The 23,521-nt window shown below is 35.6% G+C and overlaps 1 long non-coding RNA gene across 1 annotated transcript in view; it reads left to right on the top strand.

The window, feature by feature from the left end:
- LOC121408302 overlaps window positions 1-23,521 on the top strand; it is a 69,259-nt gene that overhangs the window by 15,181 nt on the left and 30,557 nt on the right. The window contains exon 2 of the long non-coding RNA XR_005969028.1: window positions 6,026-6,242. This is a non-coding gene — a long non-coding RNA (uncharacterized LOC121408302). The remainder of the gene's footprint in view (window positions 1-6,025; window positions 6,243-23,521) is intronic.

Here is a 23,521-nt window from a genome sequence, read left to right as displayed (position 1 = left end):
GTTTTTATTACCGTGACCATCTGATTCTGACTTGCCTGCACACAATACATACACTTTCTTCACTCCCTGGGGAGTATTTCTGCAAGATTTTTCATACTCAATTGCTATGAATGCTATTATACATTGGCGTTTGCTATTGTGTACCCCGTTAACACCTGGGTAGAGAGTGGCGAATTGTGGATTGACACCTTGCCAAAGGACAACAGGCTGCAGTGGGATACAAACACATGAACTATAGACTAACACATAGAAATGTTTTTGGTTAGATAAGATAAGAATAGATTTTGGATATTGACCATTGGTGTTTGTGATGGCACACCTATCAGCAGCAGTATCAGCTCCTGGAAAAGTCCTACTCATTGGAAAAAGAAAAGGTTTAAAATGATTGATTTTCATGTCAGAGTGAGATATGGTCACCCTAGTCCGTGTGCTTTATTACAAAGATATGGGCAAGTTCTTGATTCTTTGTTTATTGATACCTTTCAAAATTCTTTGATTGGTGATGTTACCTTGCAAATAAGCTTCTTTCAGTGTGGTGTCAAAGCGGTTCTTACAAAGCCAAAGTCAAACCAAGAATTGTCTCTAAATTGGCCATGTAATATCATCTCGGCGCACTAATGGAAAAAATATGAGTGATATGAGGCCTGAGAGTCTGGAAGTTTATTGATGGTATTGCCGTGTCGATGACTTTGTTGTTTAACCATCTATACCAGCAAATGAATTCCATGACATTAGGGGAAGGGATATTATTTTCTTGTGCAGCATTGTTTAACAAGCAAAAAGAACTATTGCTTTGATTGTCTTCTGAGGTCAGGCTGGGGAGCAATGCGACAGAAATTGCCTTTTAGGAGGTATGCTGGAGATTAGGGGATCTTTCAAAAGATCAAGTTTAGAGAGAGGGAGAGAGCGCAAATAAGTCTGTGGAATGGCATTTCTAGTCAATTTAACTTGCTTGAAGATTGCTGCTCTAATAGCCTCTTGCAATATCAATTCTCTGGAACATTAACTAACATGCATTGTCGCATCCTGCAACCAATTGTAGAGTCTTTACCTTAATGGTGAACCCTGAGGATCCTTGGAGACCTTTCTTTCCTCCATGGTCATGTAAATTATAATGGTGAATATATGTGAAGAAGGGGGGCTATTTGCTGTCATTTAGATGTGGTTGATTCTACTCAACTTCTTGCTTTCTTTGTTTTGGAGAGTGATAACTTCCTAACTATTTGGCACAAAGCTCTTCAAATCATCCCATGTCGCTGACACATTCACTTGCGGTGTAATAGCCACGAATGCAATTTCAGCACCATTTCAGAAAATATCCATATCTCCAACGGTTGACGAGTAAATCACAGTCCCCTCTCTAATTTTCTCTTTTCTTTTCTTTTCTTCTCTTTTTTTTCTGGTCATATCAACTTTCACATCTATCAATCTTGTAGACTTTTGTCAAGCTGGTGTCAAAAACAAGATCTGTGATCTGGCTGAGATTAATTTACAGTGAACGTGACTGCCCCACCGCCAAACTTATTCTTCCACTCTTTTCCTCCCTCAAATCTTACATTTTTTCCGCGCTGCTGTAAAATCCTCAATCCTGTCGGATTCTATCAGAGTTCTTAAGGCCCAGCAGCCCTTCTCTGCATCAACACATTGCTTGATCCATGTCACATGCCATCAATTATACTGTCATTTCTTTCAAGAAAACATGTGTTACATATTCCGATAATGGATAATACCCAGAAAGTTATTTGATATCACCACCCGAGCCCTCTTCTACCTCAGGAATTTCAACCCACCAGTCATTTTTTGTTTGTTTTCATGCTTGTCAAGTTAATTAGCTTCATTGCGTACAATAGGATCAACAAAAAGTACAGCTATTTGAAAGTATATTTAAGATTGAAATTTTGAAATTGAATAGTAGAATGCATTATTCACAATGTCAATTAGACCATGCATTGTTTGCAGTTGATGTGTTGTCCAATCCTAAAGATATGTGTAAAATAAGATGAATGAATAAAGAGATAATGGAAGCTTTAAAAGAAGATATGACCAAATACCTGCCAAAGCTGAGCAGTGTGAATTAAAAAAAAAAGACTGATTAGCTAGATATAATGGGTTGTGTATATAAGCGCAATTCATGTCATATAAAGGGAAGCTTTCTTTCATCCGATATGCTTTTAGCATGGTGGTGTCTCTGTACAATCATCAATTTATGATCCATATTATCCATAATTTGTGACATGATTTTGCTTTGTCTCTGATGATAGAAACCATTAACAGTGAAGCAAACAGGAAGCGTTGTGAGAGGATAGAGCGAGGGAGCCCCCGTGTGCGCGAGGGTCGTCGTTATCTAATGCCCATTAATTCTAGCAAAAGGTGATTTAGCATCCAGTATGGTTATGATTGCTAATTTGCCGCTTCTGCTAAAAATTAACCCATACGATGCTCAGTCATATCTCCCTGTTCTGTTTATGGTGTTCCTGTATATTTTCTACTTGATTTTTTTTAAATTCATGTTTGATGTAGGTTTGCTGGTCCATGGATTGAGTTTTAATCTACTACTACTGCTAGCATTTAAAGCTAAATGAAAGTAGTTGCAGCAAAACATTGAGTTCATGAGAAAGTCTGTAAAACCAAGGTTAAGTATCACAATATCATTGTGGATCTAGATCTGGTACAGTTACATAAACTGAACTTTGTGAAATCATAAAATCTAAGCTGAAAAACGATCACACTGAAGATCGCCAACACAGATACGTGGGACAGTGTATATTATTATTGCTGGAATAAAGACCCGACGGAAGTGCCTGAATCTGTGATTATTTTGCTTATTTCTCAGCAATTAAACAATTTCTTCCAGAATCCTTTGGCACATAAGTTTTATTTATACAAACAGATACCTGGGTGGTCATTATATTGGATTCTGTAAAAAGTCATTTTGAGATCGTTACCACAACTGGCATTTATCTTTAAACAATCACTGCAAATGAAAACTTCTTTCTTTATTACAGTACATGTACAAGGAGGAAATCTGAGGTCAGAATTCACTTGATAGATATGTTATTTTTATGTTCTTCTAGATAGGCATGAAAATAATTATTCAATGAATTCACTTTGTATAATATATTTGTTTTCCTTTAGATAGGCATGAAATGAAAATACACATTTACAGATTTACAAGTGTCCTGACTTTCAGTTTATACTTAATAATAATGATAATAAACGGTTCTTGTATAGCGCAAAATGTCTCTATGCTCTTCCAAAGGACTTGGATATCATTAATTATCTACAATGTTTTAGTTTATCTTTTACAATGATATTTTGTGTGAATATCCTTGTATTTTATATTAATAATAATAATAATATTCCATATTTATTTAGCGCTTAACACATCGAAACAATGTCTCTAAGCGCTTTACAGATATATTATTACCCCGGTCATCGGATCCTTGCATGCCCGCATACAATGTATGCACCTTCTCCAATCCCGGGGGAGCATTCCAACAAGAGTTCAGACTCAATTGCTAGGCATACTACATATAGGCTTTCACATCCTACCGGGTACCCATTTAACACCTGGGTGGAGAGTGGCAAAGTGTGGATTAACGCCTTGCCAAAGGAATATAATAATTCAGATAGAATATAAACAGGAGAAATGAAAGGTATGGCGCATTTAGCGGTTTTCAGCCCAAGAATTCTAGCATGTTATGTTTAAGAACATTTCATAGCAAGAAAATATTCCAGTGTCATATCTTTCATTTCTTTCCTTTATCATATAAAGAAAAAATATTTCTTAAACTTTCTGATGTTAAGGTATGTATTATATTTTTATTTATACAGATATCCATTTCATCAAATCTAAATAATTGTAATAAAGAACCTTGCTTTCATTGAATTCTTCTAATTTTATAGGTACATGTATTATAATTTGTCTTTTTGTCTTTCTTTCTGTGGTTGTCTATATCTCTCTGTATTGCACTGTAGTTTTTTGGTTATTATTATTAAAGAGTGGAACAATTTACCTGTTGATATCAAAATAGTTAAACTCTTTTTATGTTCAAAAGATTATCCAAAACTTACTTTCTTGAAAGTTGATGTACTTGCATTTAAGTTGATGACCTACTCAGAATCTATGTTTAGTATGTACATATGTGGGTGTGTGTGGTTGTGTGTGTGTATATATGTGTGTTTGTAATAGTTTTCCATTCTATTTTTAGCATCTTAACCTTATACATTTTTTCTCTCCTTTGTATCTTGTAGATTTGTATATCCTATGTATTATGTTAATAATCATAAGTATTCCAGGGCCCTCATTACAAGCTTTGCTTTTTAAGGGGTCCTAAAACCGATTCGTATATATGCTATAGTCTAATTGATGTATGCTTATGTACTCATTTATGTTGTATGTACATCTATTTTGATTATGATGTGATGTTTTTGGTTTTGAATAAATAAACTTGAACTTGAACTCATGTTTCATAACTCATTTCACTCATCTATATATATTTCCTCACTCTGTTGTATTTTACTCAGCCTCTTTTTCTTTTTTAATTTCATCCAACTTATTCCATTCTCTCTGTTGGCTTCACATTCACCTCTCCTTCCACCCCGCTCTCTCTCTCGTCCCCCTCCTTATTCATCCTTGCCCCCTCTCTTCGCCTGTCTCCCCTCTCTTCATATTGTCTTTGCTTGCACTCTTCTTCAAGCTCTGCTAATGTCCATTAATGACTCAGGGATGACATGATAAAATATGTCATTACCATATTCGGCTTGTTTCCTTCATACCAATTTTGACCGCACTTCTTATATCAGGCATGATTCCTCTTAAGCAGATGAATGAGTGATCGCCTGCATTTGTTCCAACGTTTCTTTCCATAAGTGTAAATTGAAGAAATTAATGTTGAGTGCACAGAATACGCACGCTTTGACAACTTAGGGTCACTACTTAAAAATAAAACTGCTAATCTTGATCAGTTTTATTTTGAATCCCTGCTGTCTGATCATTTATAATTGATGCCGACTCATCGTTATCACATTTACAAATTAAGCTGGGAGCGTAAGGAATTCTAGATCTAAATCAACTTCCTATTGTCGTCTGCACTTTTTAGCTCGTATTCACACTTTGAGTACATGACCCTCATATTTCTTTTTTTTTCATCTTTTTCTTTAAAACTGATTGCAAACTTCTAGATGGATTGATTGGCTAATGAAGGTGCTACCAGTCAGGGCGTATTGTTATAAAAATTATTTGATATATTTGGAATTTGTTAAGAGAACGGGTTCAACAAAGGTCAGCTGTTTCTCCTTCAGTTGGAAACTATTTTGATGTAAACTTTGCATCTGTTATATATATAATAAATATATATATTTAATACATGATGATATGTATTTGATTGCTAGCATTTGTCTTACTAGTCAAAATGCTGGATGGAATGATGCATACATGTATAAACAGTTTTTATATACTGAAGAGACCGTCCTGTGTAAAGGAAACAGAAATAAATATATGAATAATAATAATAAAAGTGAGATTTCCCCCCCAAATATATTAAAAAAACATTCAAACCATTTGTTGTGGTAACTTGCATGATGAATTTGAACTGTATCCAGGTTGTTTACTGATAAATTTCTTTGTACTTTCTATTTTGGAGAAAGAACATCTGGAAATACAAAAACAAAATAATGCTTTATCTTCAAGTTAATATTTCATATAAGTGCATGCATGGCGATAAAAGCTCGATTAAGCTTCTTTCATGAAAGAAGATAAAACTGAAAATGGTTTTGCTCTCTAGGAAGTAAGCAGAGAACTAATTGTGCTGGTTACCATGACAACACAATGGAATTAAAACTATTGATTGATGGTGGATGGTATTCCATAACAATCGTACAAGTAATTACCAGGAGATTTTGACGAACCTAATACCCCCGCTTCACACTATTTCTCCGTACATATGACAATGCAGTGCATAGCATTAGCATTTATTTGCACTAATTGTATTTTACTTAATTTCATTTTCATAATTCCTTGCAGTGAGACGACACATTGGTTGTATCAAGGGTTAAGCAGAAAGCGTTCTTCCGATGCATGGACGCTGAGATCAATGACTACACTGAGCCGAGGATCCCTAGAGACCTGTCCATTTTATTTCTTTGATGGCGATTGGAGATGGAATAATTATCACCTACAGATCATATCAGACAGTAATTCATGCATGCGCACCTCAGCACACCTCAGCCCTGCTTTGTCGGTGAGTATGAATCGCAATGCGTTACACGGAGATTAAGATCACCAAATCAGCTCCTGTGAGGTACATCTCTCGTGCATTTTGTAAAGGAATGCTATGAAATGTTTGATATGAACGAGCATTTGTCATTCATGGTGGCTTATCGTTATATCTCGTGCTGACTGGTACGTTAAAACCTGCCTAATTGCTCATCTGTAATCTTGGTTAAATTTGAATTAATTATGGTCGTAAAATGGGGCAGATTCTGAGATAACTCGTGAAACGTAGAGAACTCAAGCTTGTAAAATGTAGCCATTGTGTGTAGAGACAATTAACAGGCTAATTTGAATTAATGAAGATATGCCTATACTGCCATCATCAAATCACTTGGTTGAAGCAGAAAGATTATGTTTGTTACCCTTTTATATATCGAAGAAGAATGATATATGATCAATGATACAAAAATGTAAATTAACCCATAGAAGGTGGTTTCAAACCGCCTCGATCATAAGAATCCCTGTTAAATTACAAGAACTTTTTTAGGCTAAAAAATACCAATTTATTATTCCTGCATTCACACCGCCCCGAAACATACCCTTCGGGATTAGTTCCTGAAGTTATGAGCATGTGCAGTATGGTCTGATAAGCAGGCAAAGCGTGAGATTCAAAATCACAAGCTCAGCAGCGCCACTCACGTCGCCCGCGCCCAACTACATGCTGGGCTAAAAGTTCCCGTAAATTGCTTTCACATTGCCAAAATACCTTCGACCTTGGAAAAATCCACGCAAAAGTTCTCATAATTTTGACAAGTATCTACTATTTAGTGGGTATTTTCTTTAGGGGAGATTACGTGTAATTTTCTTTCACATTGCCAAAATTGCCTGGTATTTTCTGATCGGGGTAAATTTCCTGATCAGAGAATACCTGGAACTGATGAACTTCGAGTCTATCTGAAACAACATAGAGATCCACTCTGTCTCTTGAAACCATTGCAGTTTATCTATATCCTGAATGCGAACAATTATGTATGGAATAAGATAAGAATAGAAATATTCACTGAACATATTGGGCGATTTCAAGTCCGGTGTTGGTGTTGAAATTTGGATTGCTTCCCCTAGCTCAAAAAGTTATTGACAGTTTGTAAAACTGATCCAGATCACATTATTGACATCTCAACGACCAGTGAGTGGCTTATTGCAGGTCTGCTTATTGGGACCATCTTCATTTTATGTTTGGTGTTTTAATTGTTTAAAAATTGACCTAACACCAACACCAAAAGGTCAACACTGAACTTGAAATCACCCATTGACACCATTTCTAATACCATTCTCAAAAAGGTACCTGGTGACATTCGTGAGTAAAAAGCCTTTTAATTTTATACACACTCTGAATTGGCAACACAATGAAATGAACTAATACCCTTTTTACACAGGATTTTCTTAGCCCCGGACTATCGCTAACCCCGTACTATCCTTAACCCTGTACTATTTTTTTCCTTTTCACACATGCCAAATTGTTATTGCTAACCCCGGATAAGGAATGCTTGCTTTTCACACACGAAACTCGCTAACCCCTGACTAGTGGTTTTTGTTGATCATTAGTAGTACAAGTACTTCACTTGTACACTTTTTACACATGCTAAAGTTTCCTTAACCCCATACTATAGGTGGGGCTAAATTGCCATTTAGCCCCACCTATAGTACAGGGTTAAGCTTAGCCCACTTTCGTTTTACACTAGCGATCTTAACCCTGTACTATCGCTCTTAGCACCGCAATTGCTGGGATAACCCTGCTTTTTTGCAGGGCCAAATAATCCCGTACTAAAGGTGGGGTTAGCCCACTTTGCAAAAATGCTGTGTAAAAAGAAAGTGGGCTAAGCTTAACCCCATACTATAGGTGGGGCTAAATGGCAATTTAGCCCCACCTATAGTACGGGGTTAAGGAAATTTTAGCCTGTGTAAAAAGGGTAAAAATCACCATTTGAAAAATATTTCCTGCATAAACATATGCTGCAAGCTTCCAGTGTGGGATTGCACTTTACAGTTATCTGTAATCAATTCAATATGATTTTTAACAATTGGCATACAAGTATTCTTTTGTTTCCTTAAAAAAACCTCTGCAGTTTTTAATTAAAACCTTAAACATTTATGGTATGCCAGTATTTTATTTTTTCTCCAAATTATAGAAATGAATGGAAACTTGGCAATTGTTATCAATTTGTGAAGCAAAACAGATTAATATTGACGTTCTGAAAGCTATGGGTTAACTGGGTTGCAAGGGATGGATCTAGCAGTTTAGTAATAGACGATTTAAAGATTTATTTCCTGTTAAACCACCCGGCAAGCTCTCCATGGACTGCATTTTACGATAATCTGTAACCAGTTCAATATCATTTTTAACAATATTGGTAATTTAGAATTTGGCATACAAGTATTTCTTGACTCAACTTTTATCTTTACTGAGGATTTCTGTTGGACGTTTGCTTTACTTTTACTAGCAAGTCTTTGTTTGCTTTGCCAATTCTACTTCGAAATAGTTATCAATCCCCCCTCCCCAATACTCAGTTTTGATATTATTTTTGGTTGGAAGTCGGGAGCTATTACTTGTGTGTGATATCTAATACCCTTTTTAGACAGGCTAAAATTTCCTTAACCCCGTACTATTGGTGGGGCTAAATGGCAATTTAGCCCCACCTATAGTATGGGGTTATTTGGCCCTGCAAAAAAGCAGGGTTATCCCACCAATTGCGGTGCTAAGAGCAATAGTACGGGGTTAAGCTCGCATGTGTAAAACGAAAGTGGGCTAAGCTTAACCCCATACTATAGGTGGGGCTAAATGGCAATTTAGCCCCACCTATAGTACGGGGTTAAGGAAATTTTAGCCTGTGTAAAAAGGGTAAAAATCACCATTTGAAAAATATTTCCTGCATAAACATATGCTGCAAGCTTCCAGTGTGGGATTGCACTTTACAGTTATCTGTAATCAATTCAATATGATTTTTAACAATTGGCATACAAGTATTCTTTTGTTTCCTTAAAAAAACCTCTGCAGTTTTTAATTAAAACCTTAAACATTTATGGTATGCCAGTATTTTATTTTTTCTCCAAATTATAGAAATGAATGGAAACTTGGCAATTGTTATCAATTTGTGAAGCAAAACAGATTAATATTGACGTTCTGAAAGCTATGGGTTAACTGGGTTGCAAGGGATGGATCTAGCAGTTTAGTAATAGACGATTTAAAGATTTATTTCCTGTTAAACCACCCGGCAAGCTCTCCATGGACTGCATTTTACGATAATCTGTAACCAGTTCAATATCATTTTTAACAATATTGGTAATTTAGAATTTGACATACAAGTATTTCTTGACTCAACTTTTATCTTTACTGAGGATTTCTGTTGGACCTTTGATGTACTTTTACTAGCAAGTCTTTGTTTGCTTTGCCAATTCTACCTCGAAATAGTTATCAATCCCCCCTCCCCAATACTCAGTTTTGATATTATTTTTGGTTGGAAGTCGGGAGCTATTACTTGTGTGTGATATCTAATACCCTTTTTAGACAGGCTAAAATTTCCTTAACCCCGTACTATTGGTGGGGCTAAATGGCAATTTAGCCCCACCTATAGTATGGGGTTATTTGGCCCTGCAAAAAAGCAGGGTTATCCCACCAATTGCGGTGCTAAGAGCAATAGTACGGGGTTAAGCTCGCATGTGTAAAACGAAAGTGGGCTAAGCTTAACCCCGTACTATTTGGCCCCACCTATAGTACGGGGTTAAGGAAATTGTAGCGTGTGTAAAAAGTGTACGAGTGAAGCACTTGTACTACGAATGATCGACAAAAACCACTAGTCCGGGGTTAGCGAGTTTCGTGTGTAAAAAGCAAGCATTTCTTATCCGGGGTTAGCAATAACAATTTGGCATGTGTGAAAAGGAAAAAAAATAGTACGGGGTTAAGGATAGTACGGGGTTAGCGATAGTCCGGGGTTAAGAAAATCCTGTGTAAAAAGGGCATAAGGTGCTTGTATTTGTATTTTGATTTATTTGATGGATGACAACTCTTAAAACAATATGTGACAAAACTGCAGGATATGTTTCCATAGTTTGATGATGGTTGTATTCATTTGTCGATTAAAAAAAAGTTCATTGAAGTCTGTCTTTAAAGAAATAACATCAGATGGATCACACAAATATTAGAATAGAAGTATTCATTAGTTTGTGCCATATATATATATATACACACTCTTTCTTTTTGATTAATAATCCTAATGATATGGAAGTCTAGCAAGATTATTGGTTGGTTGCGTATCATAGCCTTCGGGTTATGCTTTTATTCATTAATTCCATTTTGATTACAGTCCATCAATCAAGTTTCATCACGTTGAGGTGTGAGAATTATTACTCTGATGAAATAGAGAGAAAGAAAAGAGAAAGAGAGAGACAGAGAAAAAAAAAGAATGAGGGAATTAAAAGAGAAGGGAATGAGCAATCGTGAGTGTGATGGGGCATGAAATATTAAAAGATCGCATGAAAAACTGTTGATGGAAATTTGCATGAGAATTAGGAGCAGTGTTCCAGGCTCAGTGCTCGTGTTGCCACAATTTGAATAATACCAATTAACTGTGTGGTTTTATTTTCCAGGGCATGCTGTCTCTTGTTTATATCTGCTTCAATCTAGCTATCGAGCTTCTCTTTCCCCTCCCTTTTTTTTCTATCTTCTTCATCACCGACACAATTATATTCCTTTAAGCCAAGGTGAGACCTGCCTGTGCATTTATGCCAATTCAATGCAGACGTGTTAGGATGGCGTTAAAATGCAATTCATTTGGGAATGAAAATAGAAAAGAGGAAATAAGGGATAGCAATCATAGTGAGTACTGTGCAAATTATTAGAATAATTATGGAGGGGGAGAAGAAGGGTTGAATATGAAGGATGGAATATATAGATTTGAATGCATAGAATACAATTGTCTCAGCAGCATTGAAGGTTGTGTAATGCATTAGGAATTAACATTCAAATCAGTTTTAATCGCCACTGTGGAGGAAGCGGTCTGCTATTCTTTTGTGATGAAACCCGTGGAACGTGAGATAAAAGCAGGAAATTACATTTTTAATTCAATCTATATGAAACCTCAAAAAGTGAGCCTTGCACAGAGTTTTTGTGTTTTCATAGCATCTGTTAAGATAAGGCATTAGAAATTGAGGTAACATTCTGGTTTTGAATTCAATTATTTGTTTTCCAAGAGAATGGAAATTAACAGACTCAATTTGTGTAAGAGTTAAGAATTTTATTCTGGAAAAGATGTTTTTGGTTTTAAGCCTAGAATTGGTAGACCACTGTACCAGCTAATATCAATTACAGAATCAATGTAAAGAAGAAGATGATTGCGGAATTATTTCATGTGACAGTGTAAGTTTGTCATACAAAATTTTACTAATCAAGTTTTCTAATTCTGAGAAGCATGAAATTTGAAACTGAAATAGGATTATTACATTATTGCTAAATAAAACATTGCCGATAGGTTTCTGAGCAGAGAGTTTTAGCAGACAGTATAATCATTTGAGGAAAACTAATTAGGAATTTTTTCTTACTTCATACTGCAGAGGAGAGATTTCAGGAAACAAGACTTGTTTTTTGTTTTATTCATTTTATCATCGTAATAGAACCATCTTGAGCTAGGGAAGAATTCAGTGAATGCTTACCAGTAAAAGCTATAATTACTTTTATCCTCTGCAAACATCGTTGGATCCAAACTTGTTAGTAGAAATAATTCCATATCAAATTGTCTCGAGGGGTTTCTTCAATTGCCTGGTCCCAACTCTCTTTTCCCTCGCAAGAGAAGGAAAAAGAGCATGAAAGTACTTCTGCTTTATAATTAAGCTGGAATTTTTTACCAATTCTGTAATAATTAGCAATCAAAATCTCATTTTGGGTTGCGTGTTTTGGGGATGACTCTGAGACAATTGCTGCCCATATGATGAAGATTCGCCAATGATCTGGAGGAAATGGCGAGCGAAAGCGCCGTCTTTTTGTACACAATTGGTCTTAATCAATCGACGAGATTCGAATGGAAACGAAACGGAATCACCCCCTAAAGGCCAATCAAGACTCCGGGATAGTGGAGGAGTCTTCTTTGAACATCCCCTAGTCTTATGTCTTCAGAACCAACAACTTTCCTAACATTCAGAATATTAAGATTCTTTTAAAATTCATTTTGTACAAATACAGAATCGTTAAACCTTTGTTTCGTATGCACATCATTATCTTGAGCAACTTTGGGAAATAAGATTGGGGAACTGAGAATGACCATCATGAGCAGAGTTATTTAGTAACTATAGTTTCAATTACTGCTGGTTAATCAATTAATTAATCACCCGACCTTATATGACTTCTCATTTTAATATTGTGCGCTGTATGTAGTATTGGTCAGAGGCTTCAAGCATCTGTTAATGGTTTTAATGAAGAATGCATCTGAAATTGAGCTTTCCAGTAATACTAATAGACTTATACCATTTTGATGAATAAAAATCAATTACATGAAAGGCTTTGGGCCGTATTTTTATCATGAATAATATGTGGATATCTGTAGAGATAAAGGAAAAGTGACCCTAAGAAATAGAAAACAAGGGAATATTATAAGAAAAAAAGAATAATGAGTAGTTTGGTAATTATTTGTGATAAAATAAGGAAGATGACAGAGGAAAAGAAAGAGAAAGAGATGGGGAAGGAGTTGGATGAGAAAGAAGAGGAGAGAGGATACGTGGGTGGGGTCAAAATGGAATAAGGTTCAAAATGTAAAGAGTTACTTGGGGTCTTCTATCGTGCACTGCCTCAAGAGGTCGAAGTCACATTGAAGCGAGTCTTGTCTCCCAAGACTATGGTGGGAGAGATGGAATTAAAAGGTTGAACAATAGCATACAAAGAGAAAGCATTGAGTAAGACAAGCCGGGATGGGGAGGTTGGTTGACCGTTCCTACTATCGCCTGGAAGTAGGGCTTGCTAATGGGACGATAATCCACTGCACTTTTTTAGGGTTCATGTATTGCCGCTCTAATGAAATCGGCTTGGAAATGAATTAAATGATGCAAGAGAACCTGACGATCAATCAATTTGTATTTTATGCAGATTTATTTGGCCGTCTCTTTCTGCATCTCTCCTTACCATCCCTTCCATGCCCTTGAGAGTGAGTTAAATCAAAGGGTTGTACTAATCTCAGATGTAACCCTGGTATACCACTGATGTTCTTTTCTTTAATCAATTTACTCATGGCTTGATCGATGTGACAGAGGAATACCTACGATGTGCAGTCCTTGGTAAAATGGACTCCATCCCTCCCACCTTCAATAAAGGTATATCGTTTGTGATATCATTTTGGAAAGTGTATCACGATTCCATCTTAATAGTGATGCAGCGCAATCAGGAATTGGTTTAGTTTGAAAATAGTTTATGACTTATCTTCTGCATCTCACATTTGATATGTTTCATTAATCTTCTTGTGGTGTCTTTGATGATATGAGTGTAGGCCCAGGAATCCCTCGCCACCTTGCTGATTAGTGCAACTCTGGCTGAGTAAGTGTTTTTGAGCCGCTAATCACCTAAGCTCCGGCTCTATTTTGGTACCGTTTAATCAACAGTCTCACAAATCTCAAACAAAAGTCAAATTTGTTTCTCGGTGTTGACACAAATACAAAAGCAAAGGCAAAGTGAGGTTGTATGATGTTAATTCCTTAAAACAACAACAATATTGAAAATAGAAATACTAATATATAAATACTGATAACAATAACAATTACAAGTGGACAATGCTGTGAAGATTTATATTACTGATTTTAATTATGATTCTAATTTTAATTTCTTTTCAATATCCGATATCTTATTTTCAGTTCCAATTTCCATTTCAATCCCGATTTTAATGTCAAGAACACTAATTGTTTCGAATGCTATGTTCATGTATATTTGTATAATTGTCTATATGTGATTGTTTGATTTTCTGTAAATATGTTCATTTTCCATGCTATGTTATGTACATGTATGTTTAATACCATGTAAAAATGCAAATTTCCATTTATTTATTTGGACGATAAATACTACCTTATGAACCTTATGTATGGAAGTGTTTCCAGAGTTGGACTGACAAAACCGATTCCAGACTGATCGCTTCTTTTGACCATTCGACAATAGCTGACATTTTACATGAAAATGCCTTTTAAATTACATGGGTTCCTGTCATGCTCTGATCCCGTACTTGTGTATTCGTAAAGGCGACCACACACCTTACGATTGGTCTGCGACTCAATTTTGGAATAAAACGTAGTAGAATTTGATGCTAATATTGAGACTTGGAACATCTTACTGTGTAATGTTGAAATCATTGTACGAATACCTATATTCAAATCTGTGACTATGCTTTCATCCTTCTTAGAGTAAAAACAAATTGAAAAGCTAGTCGTAATGACGTCATAGCAGTCGTACGATTGGCTACGAATTGAAACCTATTTGGCCTTAACTAAAAAATAAAGGCTTACAATTTTACAAAATGTTTATATTATTATTCTTTCAATTAATTTTAACCTCAAATAAAATGATATGTTCCATCCTCATTTTTAGAAAATGATCAAAATGCAATTTGTTCCAAAATCGGATCGCGAACAGTCGTAAGGTTTGCGGTTGCCTTAAAACACACACAAGTTTATTTAGTGATCCATAATTTACTGCTTTGATTTTATTTTCAAAGTATATCCCATCATTTTAGGTTTTGCCATGCCAACATTGTGAACACATTCTAGCAGTCCTATTTTTCACATTACCCAAGACAATCAAATGTTGTTATTTTACATATATAATTTCATTGATTAATTTATCCATCTAAATGATACACAAGACAAAATTTAACTTTGATGGTTTGGAAACCCAAGAAAAAGTTAAAAAGTATTATCATCAGTGAATTGTATGGGTGCAAGTATTGTTTTAGAAGTTAAAGAGAAATGCCAGTAGTTGCAGTAAACACTGATTTCATGAGAAAGTCTGTAAAACCAGGCTTAATTGTCATAATATCATCGAGGATCTAGATCTGGTACAGTTACATAAACTGAACTTTGTGAAATCTTGAAATCTACGCTGAAAACTTTCACACTGAAGATCACTAACACAGATAGGCACACGTGGGACAGTGTATTATTATTGCTGGAATAAAGACCTGACGGAAGTGACCGAATCCGCGCTTATTTTGCTTATTTCTCAGCAATTACACAATTTCTCCCAGAATCCTTTGGCACATATTTTTTATTCATACAAACAGACACTTGGGTGGTCATTTTATTATATTCTGTAAAAAGTCATTTTGAGATCGTTACCAAAACTGGAATTTATCTTTAAACTGAGCTCGTTCTGCAGCATGAAATACAGGGGGAGGGGGGAGGGAGAGGTTTATTTCCAATTATTCTAATGCCAAGTTGTCTAATTACCAACTCATCTACTATCATTTGGTCTATCATCAATTCGTCCGCTGTCTACATGGTCCAATTGCCATTTCATCCACTCACCTTTTCGTCTAATAAACAGTTGGTCCAAAAGCCATTTCGTCCATAAACCATTTGGTCTAATTGGATAAGTGTTAATTGGGCAAAGTGAATGAAAATAAAATGGATATTAGACCAACTGGTAATAGACAAAATAGTAAAACATGAACTGGTGATAAGACGATTATTAGACCAAATGGTTATTGGACAAAATGGTTATTAGACGAAATGTTGATGGACGGAATGGCATTTAGAGTAAATGAAGGTAGACCATGCGATGAGTGGACGAATTGGCAGTAGACCAATCGGCAATTTACCAAGGGGGGGGGTGAAGATGAACAACACACAGGATTTAAAATTAGGTGATTGAAATATCAGTTTATTGAAAATAATATCTTCCTTTATTACTTCTTAACCCTGGATAGAGTTTAGTTATATTATTTGGAAGCTAGAAACTAATCATAGTGGTAATTGTGTTTGATATAAGGATTTGAAATTATGACAGGAAGGCACATCTCTCAAAATAGGTCTTGGGTGTTTTAAAACTTAAGATTCATTTTTTATACATTGTTAAGAGACTTTTTTCTATGTAACCAAGTTTTGGCAATTTCTTTTAAAGCTCATTTATAATAAATTAGATATGAAGACTGCCGAAGAGATTTTGAGTTCTGAAGCATTAACAAATTGATGAATCATTTTGAACAATTTCATACATGACCTTGAGAATACCTTCTAAGTACAGTGCACGGTGAATAAGGAATTATAAGATTGGATTATTTTTCATTTCATTTTCCTATTTCAGCAAATGTTTCGCAATGTGAATACGGCAGGCAGTGAGAGGAGAGGTCAGACAATGGTTGCAATGTTGGGTTAATTGAGGAAATGAAACAGTTAAATGGGGAAGAAGAAAATCAATGATATTGTGGCTATACCCGACATAGACCCGCAGCCCGGGGAGAATGGTACGATTGTGATGAAGTTTAATGAAGAGTAATTATTGTGAGAAGGTTTCGGAGAGCATGTTTTGGTGGTAATTAGCTGTCACTGTAGTGAAGGTGAAGTATGCACCTGTCGTACAGCCTTCTATCAAGAAGGGATTTTCAGGAAATTAATGAGACAGAAAAATGAACCGACATGTCATGGTGCGAGAAGAACAAAAACACAGTAGTCACCATCATCATCATCATCGCCAAGCTATAAACATACCATTGCATGCTCGGGAGTTGTGAACTGTTATTATCTGTTAGGTTATTATTATTTTTTTTAGTTGATTCTCTCATCATCTCAACAAGGTTTAATCATATCCTGAAGAAAGACGAGAGAATCACCTATGTGTCATGTACTCTTTTTTTTCTAGAGCCCCCCCCTCCATGTCATAATTTCACTCTACCATCCTATCATTTCATTATACTCATCTATTAACAAAACTCTCGTGGAAATCGGCACCTTCGCATGACCCATTTTTCTTTTGGTAGATCAGCAGAGAGGAAATTACAAAGTTGGCAAGTGTCACAGGTCATTGAGGTTAATATCAAATACTATATCCCTGTGTTTTGAGCAATATAACCAGTGAATATTGATGACAGTTTGCTGCATGCTTTCACTTCCTTGTGGATAGCTCGGTTTGAAATAATTCACAAGTATTTGAATAGCGATCTTTGAATAGTTTGTTTTATTTTGGTTAGAAGTTGAAAGAATTGATATTGGGTAAGGATTACTCTGATAGATGAATAAAGTAGATAAATCATTTTAACAGGAAGGTAGTCCTTTCAAGCTACTTTGAGGTGTGTGAGATGATGATGTGTTGATAGATAGCAAGGAAATGTATGGAAAATTTCTTCAATAAGTTAAGGAGATAAACAAAACAAATGATTTCCCCATAGACAGTTCATTAAACCAAGATAATGTGATTTTCCGATTATCTGAAGAGTATGCATTGTATTGTTTGTTCCAAATCAAATTGTATAGTTAATTAGAGTCCCAGATATGATTTAAAAGAAATTAAACATGGAGTTGACACTTTAATCAGAGTTTATTTATTTATCTTTCTTCTCCAAAGGAATATTTTCCATATTGTCCACTGTGCTTATTGTAGAAGGCATTATCAGATGCAACTCCAACGATCAAGTGCAATTTGACTTTCAACCAATCACATTAATGCATGTTGGACTTTTGCTTGATGTTGCAAGTTGAACAATATACTAGTTTCGAGTAGACATTTTTATTGGCAATTCTGCAAAAATGTTACCTGAGCTCAAAATCATGAAATCTGTAATAATTCCAATACTATATGTGCTACAGTGATATATTCAGTATTATACAACTCAGCAAACTCTATAATATGAGTGGTATTTGAACACATTTGAAATATATTTAGACATATTTTTCTTCAAAAACCCCATTTTCTTGCAAATTTATCTTATCTCTTGAAAAAAAGCACAGTCTTTGAGTCTCATTACTTTAAAATCAATAGCACTGCATAATTAATTTATATTAGTTTATAGATGAGAAAGGATAAAAGATTTTTTTATTAGTTTTACATTAATTATCTAATGCTAAGTATAAATATAATGACCTAAAAAAGGTGGTCCAAGGTTTAATGTCCATAATTTTAAAAATGTAATGTCCTTAAAGCAACATGTATGGTCATGTATAGGATATATTGAATCTGTTGTATCTAACTATCACCCATTACAGAAGAAAATTGGCTTCACTTCATGCTTAAACTCACAAAATCTTTGACAAATGCGTTGGTAGGTGAAAAGTCATGTCCAAAAGTGTAATGTCCGTAACGGCAAGCATTATGCGTGATAACTACCAAATGATAAATAGAAACTAATTCAAATTTGAACTGTTAATACTGCAGGGTGACCTGTGTGAGATAACCACAAGTAGGTTCAGAGTGATAGTGATGATTTCTGATAAAGTAAGCCCCCAAAGTTGCACAAAAAAATGTCTGAATGTAATGTCCGTAACCCTGGAACTGCCCTTATCAAGAAAATCATGAATCATCAAAGGAATTCATTTCAAATGATGATGATTATCTCCTGTGTGTTTACAAATGAGTTACTGAAGATTACCCAATTTATTTCGAGTTTTTATAATAGCATGATGTACTTTCTCGCTTTTGACAATGAAATACGATTTCTTACAGGTGAATGTTCTACGATGTGAAACATTGCTCAATTTTGTGATGGAGATGAAGATAATAACGATAAAGGCAACGTGTACATTGTAGAATAGTGATTATAAAATCTGTGTCAAAGTGTGAGGGAAAAATGCAAGTGAATCATGTTGATGATTAAGACCAAGGTCATGTAAGGTGAGGCCTGACCTAGTGAAAGAGTGCAAAACAGCTGTGACGAGTTGACAGGAAACTGTGGAGAAACCCTCGTTTAGAACCTCGTTGAGAAACAAGGCACCGGGCTATCCAGTAATGATACAGGATTAGACAGCAGTAGAGGATTGGAACTTGCAGATTTCCTGTCAACAACTAAAAAAGTGTACGATAACCAGCATTAATCCGTTCTCTCGTATTTAGTAGTTTTTTAAGTTTAGTCGGGAAATCTTGTCGTTTTTATGCTTGTATTCTCCCAAGATAACATTGTCTTTTTAGCATGTACCCGCTTAGAGAAGTGGCTGAAGTCATCTATATTTTTAAGCTGTATTTTGTATAATTTCATACGAGATACGAAGAGTCCTTGTGCTCTTCTTGCCAGGAGCTATGATGATAGACCTTTGGGTAGCCTAATTACTCCCATGCCTTCTCCGCGTTGAATACACCCCTCCCAGTGCACCCATTCCGAACTGGGACTAGAAGGGAGTGTAACGTGATAAGCACTTAAGTGCAGCTTTTTTATGCTACATTGCAAGGAGCGTTGGATGATTCACGCAGTAAATACTAATGGAGTTTGGGGTCAGCTCTCATGTCGGGGTCTGAAGAAAAAAAAAGAGCCGTGAATTTAGAACGTTGGAATCTTTGGTAATTAGGTTGAAGATTGTCGTAGGATCGTGACAAGAAGATATTGAGAGGAGTGAGAGAGGAAAGACTAGCAGCTCGCAGGCTTTGATTATTAGGTCATGGTGGTGGTAGTCCAGTCTACACGCTGATTAAAGGCTTGTAGTCGGGAAGACAAAATCTCTCTAATTCGCATGTTCCGAGAAAGCGGCAAATATCGGCATCCTTGGGAATAATTAGACGGCCATAACTATGCTCTGAAAAACTCATTAAATCAGAGTAAACAAGATATATGGTGTGCGTTATTGGACCAACAGGTTTTGTTATCATTAAGAAAGAGGAGAGGCTAAAAGAGAGGGGGAAAGATGATAGCTTAGCGAGGTTTTAATGTTTGCTGCTATCATGGTAAAGCACTCTCACGCTATGTCGGCCCTCCCCCTCGTCCCTGTTATGTATCGTGATGAGAGTAATGTAACTTAATGTGTATGACGAGACTACTGCCAGTAGAATGTAACTCAAGCAATCTAAATTGCCGAATTGATTAAGTTGTTTGTGGACGCGGGATTGCTTGCTTGCTTGCTAGATCGCTCACTTGCTTGGGAATCTCTTTACACTTTTCATTTTTGTTATTTTATTTCTACCCCTATTGTCTTAATATATTTAAAGAAATAAATATAATAAGGGAGATGAACCAGAAAAATTACTTGCAAAACAAAATTAATTGTTTATACCATAATTGTTGTGAAAAGGAACTATGATACAGGAAAATATACCCTTTTTCATCCCCCTCTCTCCCTATCTCTTCTCCTTAAAGGTAAATGCCTGTTTATTTTGGTAACGATATCAAAATGAGTTCGTACAGAATCCAATGAAATGACCACCAAAGTGTCTGTTTGTATAAATAAAGAATATGTGCCAAAGGATTCTGGAAGAAATTGTGTAATTGCTGAGAAATTAGCAAATAAGCACAGGACTTGGGTCAAGCGTCGGTCATGACATTCAAAGCAATAATAATACACTGTCCGACGTGCGCTTATCTGTGTTGGTGATCTTCAGTGTGAATATTTTTCAGCGTAGATTTCAAGATTTCAAAAAGTTCAGTTTATGTGACTGCACCAGATCTAGATCCTCGATGATATACTGACAATTAAGCCTGGTTTTACAGACTTTCTTATGAAATCAACTACTGGCATTTCTCTTTAAAGGGGAAGTTCACCCTGAAGAAAACTTTGTTGTAAAAAACTCAGAAAAAATAGTAAAAAATATTGGTGAAGGTTTGAGGAAAATCCGTTAAAGAGTAAGAAAATTATTAGAGTTCAAAGTTTGGGATTTGTGACGTCATAAACGAGCAGCTGCCCCATGTGTTATGTAATATAAAATGCATGAATTTCAAATTTTGTATGGTTCCTGATGACTTAATTTTGTTTTCCATTCATGATCGGGTGTGAAATGATTGGTCTATTGATATAAAAAAGGTACAGTGAAAACCATTTTCAATTTTCTGAGAAAATGACATTTCATTGGTTTTTTACCATTCGCTATGTAGGAATGCTGCTCGCATATGACGTCACAAATCAAATAATTGAAATTCTATTAACTTTTTAATTATTTGATGAATTTTTCTCAAACCTTCGGCAATATTTTTTATTAGTTTTTCTGCTATTTTTACAATAAACTTTTTTTCAGGGTGAACTTCCCCTTTAAGCATTCTTACTCCAGGCCCCAGCATTAGTGTGTAGAACAGTTAATACTTTTTTTGCATGGTTTCATCAATGGCTCTTTTTCATTTCTCTTCTCTACTGTAGTCTTTGTTCTTCAAATCTGATGATATTTTGACCAAATCGAAGCAGTACCTTTACATGTTTTTTGGCCAACATGCATATATTATTTGGTTATTTAATCATGTTGTAGTTAATTATCCACCTTCCACCTGACTTTGGATTATTTTTTTACCCTTAAAATCAGGTTGAAGGTGCATAGTTGACTCCGTTGTTCAGAGTTTATGCCTTTGGGGTGGTAGATACCCATACCAAGTTGATGCAGTGGGTATTTCTAATAAAGTACAGTATTATATCTTGAGGTTTTTTTTTTTTACATTTTGCTCATTAAACCTTCATATATAAATTTTATTTTTAGAGACAAGTTACTTCCATGGGGCTAACACAGATAAACTAAGATACCGTTCTCACTACTATTAGTGGGAACTAGTTTAACGCGTAGTGAGAACGGTTGAATTGCGCGCTACTCCACATGACAGGCGTAGAATGCCTACACTGCGGTTTCGATTTTCGCGCAAAATGTGTCACCTCACTGAGAGCGTTTCCATAGCAACAAGATCGCTTTACGTGAAATGATTTTTAAAACCACTTTCATGTGATCAAGTAGGAACGCTAGCAAAGCGATCTTCCAAACTGATTCCCTGAATCGGTTTCCAGTTAACTAGTTTTAGAAAGTATAATGAGAACGGCCTCTAATATGTCTACATGAAGGCTAGTTCATGTAGGCAAGGCATTGAAGTTGGGACAAGACCACCAAAAGATGACATCATTTTTTTTTCTCAATTGAATAAAATGGGTAATACAGAGTTGCACAAACAAGACCTATGATATTCTTCTCTTTAAATTTAATTTTTGTTTCCTTTTCCTCTCCATTTTTTTACCTTCTCTTCAATGAAAGATAGATCAGGGGTGGCCTCCCTTGCCTCCATCCCCCTCCCCCTCCCCCTGTAACACTGCCCCAATATGTAGGGACCATCATTTTTTAGCAAACAGGAAACATGTACAGCTTACAGCAAGCACAAGATATCAGCATGTACATGGAAGTAGATTGTTCTAAATGTCAGTTTGTTCTGAATGTAAGAGGTGCCGGTAGGTAAAAGAAAATAATTACCATGCAGCTTTCATCATAACCTTCAGATAAATTTATCTGGAATTTTTTTGTTGTACTTGTATTATGACAAAAGTTGAAGAAAAAGAATCTATAGGTGATACTAGCTTTAATGTCCTGACTGGTTGATTTCAAATTTTTACAAGCATGAAAACTAGAACTGTCTCATTTTTCCTCCTGACAGTAGTATATATGGAAGTAGGTTGTTCTAGATGCAAGAGGTGCCGGTAGGTAAAAGAGAATAATTACCATGCAGCTTTCATCATAACCTTCAGATAAATTCATCGGGAATTTTTTTGTTGTACTTGTACTATGACAAAAGTTGAAGAAAAAGAATCTATAGGTGAGACTAGCTTAAAGAGAAATACCAGTAGTTGCAGTAAACACTGATTTCATGAGAAAGTCTGTAAAACCAGGCTTAATCGTCAGTATATCATCGAGGATCTAGATCTGGTACAATTACATAAACTGAACTTTGTGAAATCTTGAAATCTACGCTGAGAAATGTTCACGCTGAAAATCACCAACACAGATAGGCACACGTGGGACAGTGTATTATTATTGCTGGAATAAAGACCCCGACGGAAGTGACCGAATCCGTGCTTATTTTGCTTATTTCTCAGCAATTACACGATTTCTTCCAGAATCCTTTGGCACATATTTTTTATTCATACAAACAAACACTTGGGTGGTCATTATATTAGATTCTGTAAAAAGTCATTTTGAGATCGTTACCAGAACTGGAATTTATCTTTTATATGAGAGTTAAAGGTCAAGTCCATTCCATCATCTAGTTGATTTAGCTAGAGTAAAAATCAAACAAACAATTAAACAACAAGCATGAAAATTGAAATTCAAATTTGATGTAAAAGTATTGTTTATTTTACAATATTCATATGCAGAAAATAATAATTAGAGAGGTGATGATCTCACACATCGCT

This window comes from Lytechinus variegatus, chromosome 2 (genome assembly GCF_018143015.1).
Source record: "Lytechinus variegatus isolate NC3 chromosome 2, Lvar_3.0, whole genome shotgun sequence".
NCBI classification, from domain to species: Eukaryota; Metazoa; Echinodermata; class Echinoidea; order Temnopleuroida; family Toxopneustidae; genus Lytechinus; species Lytechinus variegatus.
The sequence above is the reverse complement of the archived record's forward strand: the minus strand, read 5'-3'. Positions and strand labels throughout refer to the sequence as shown.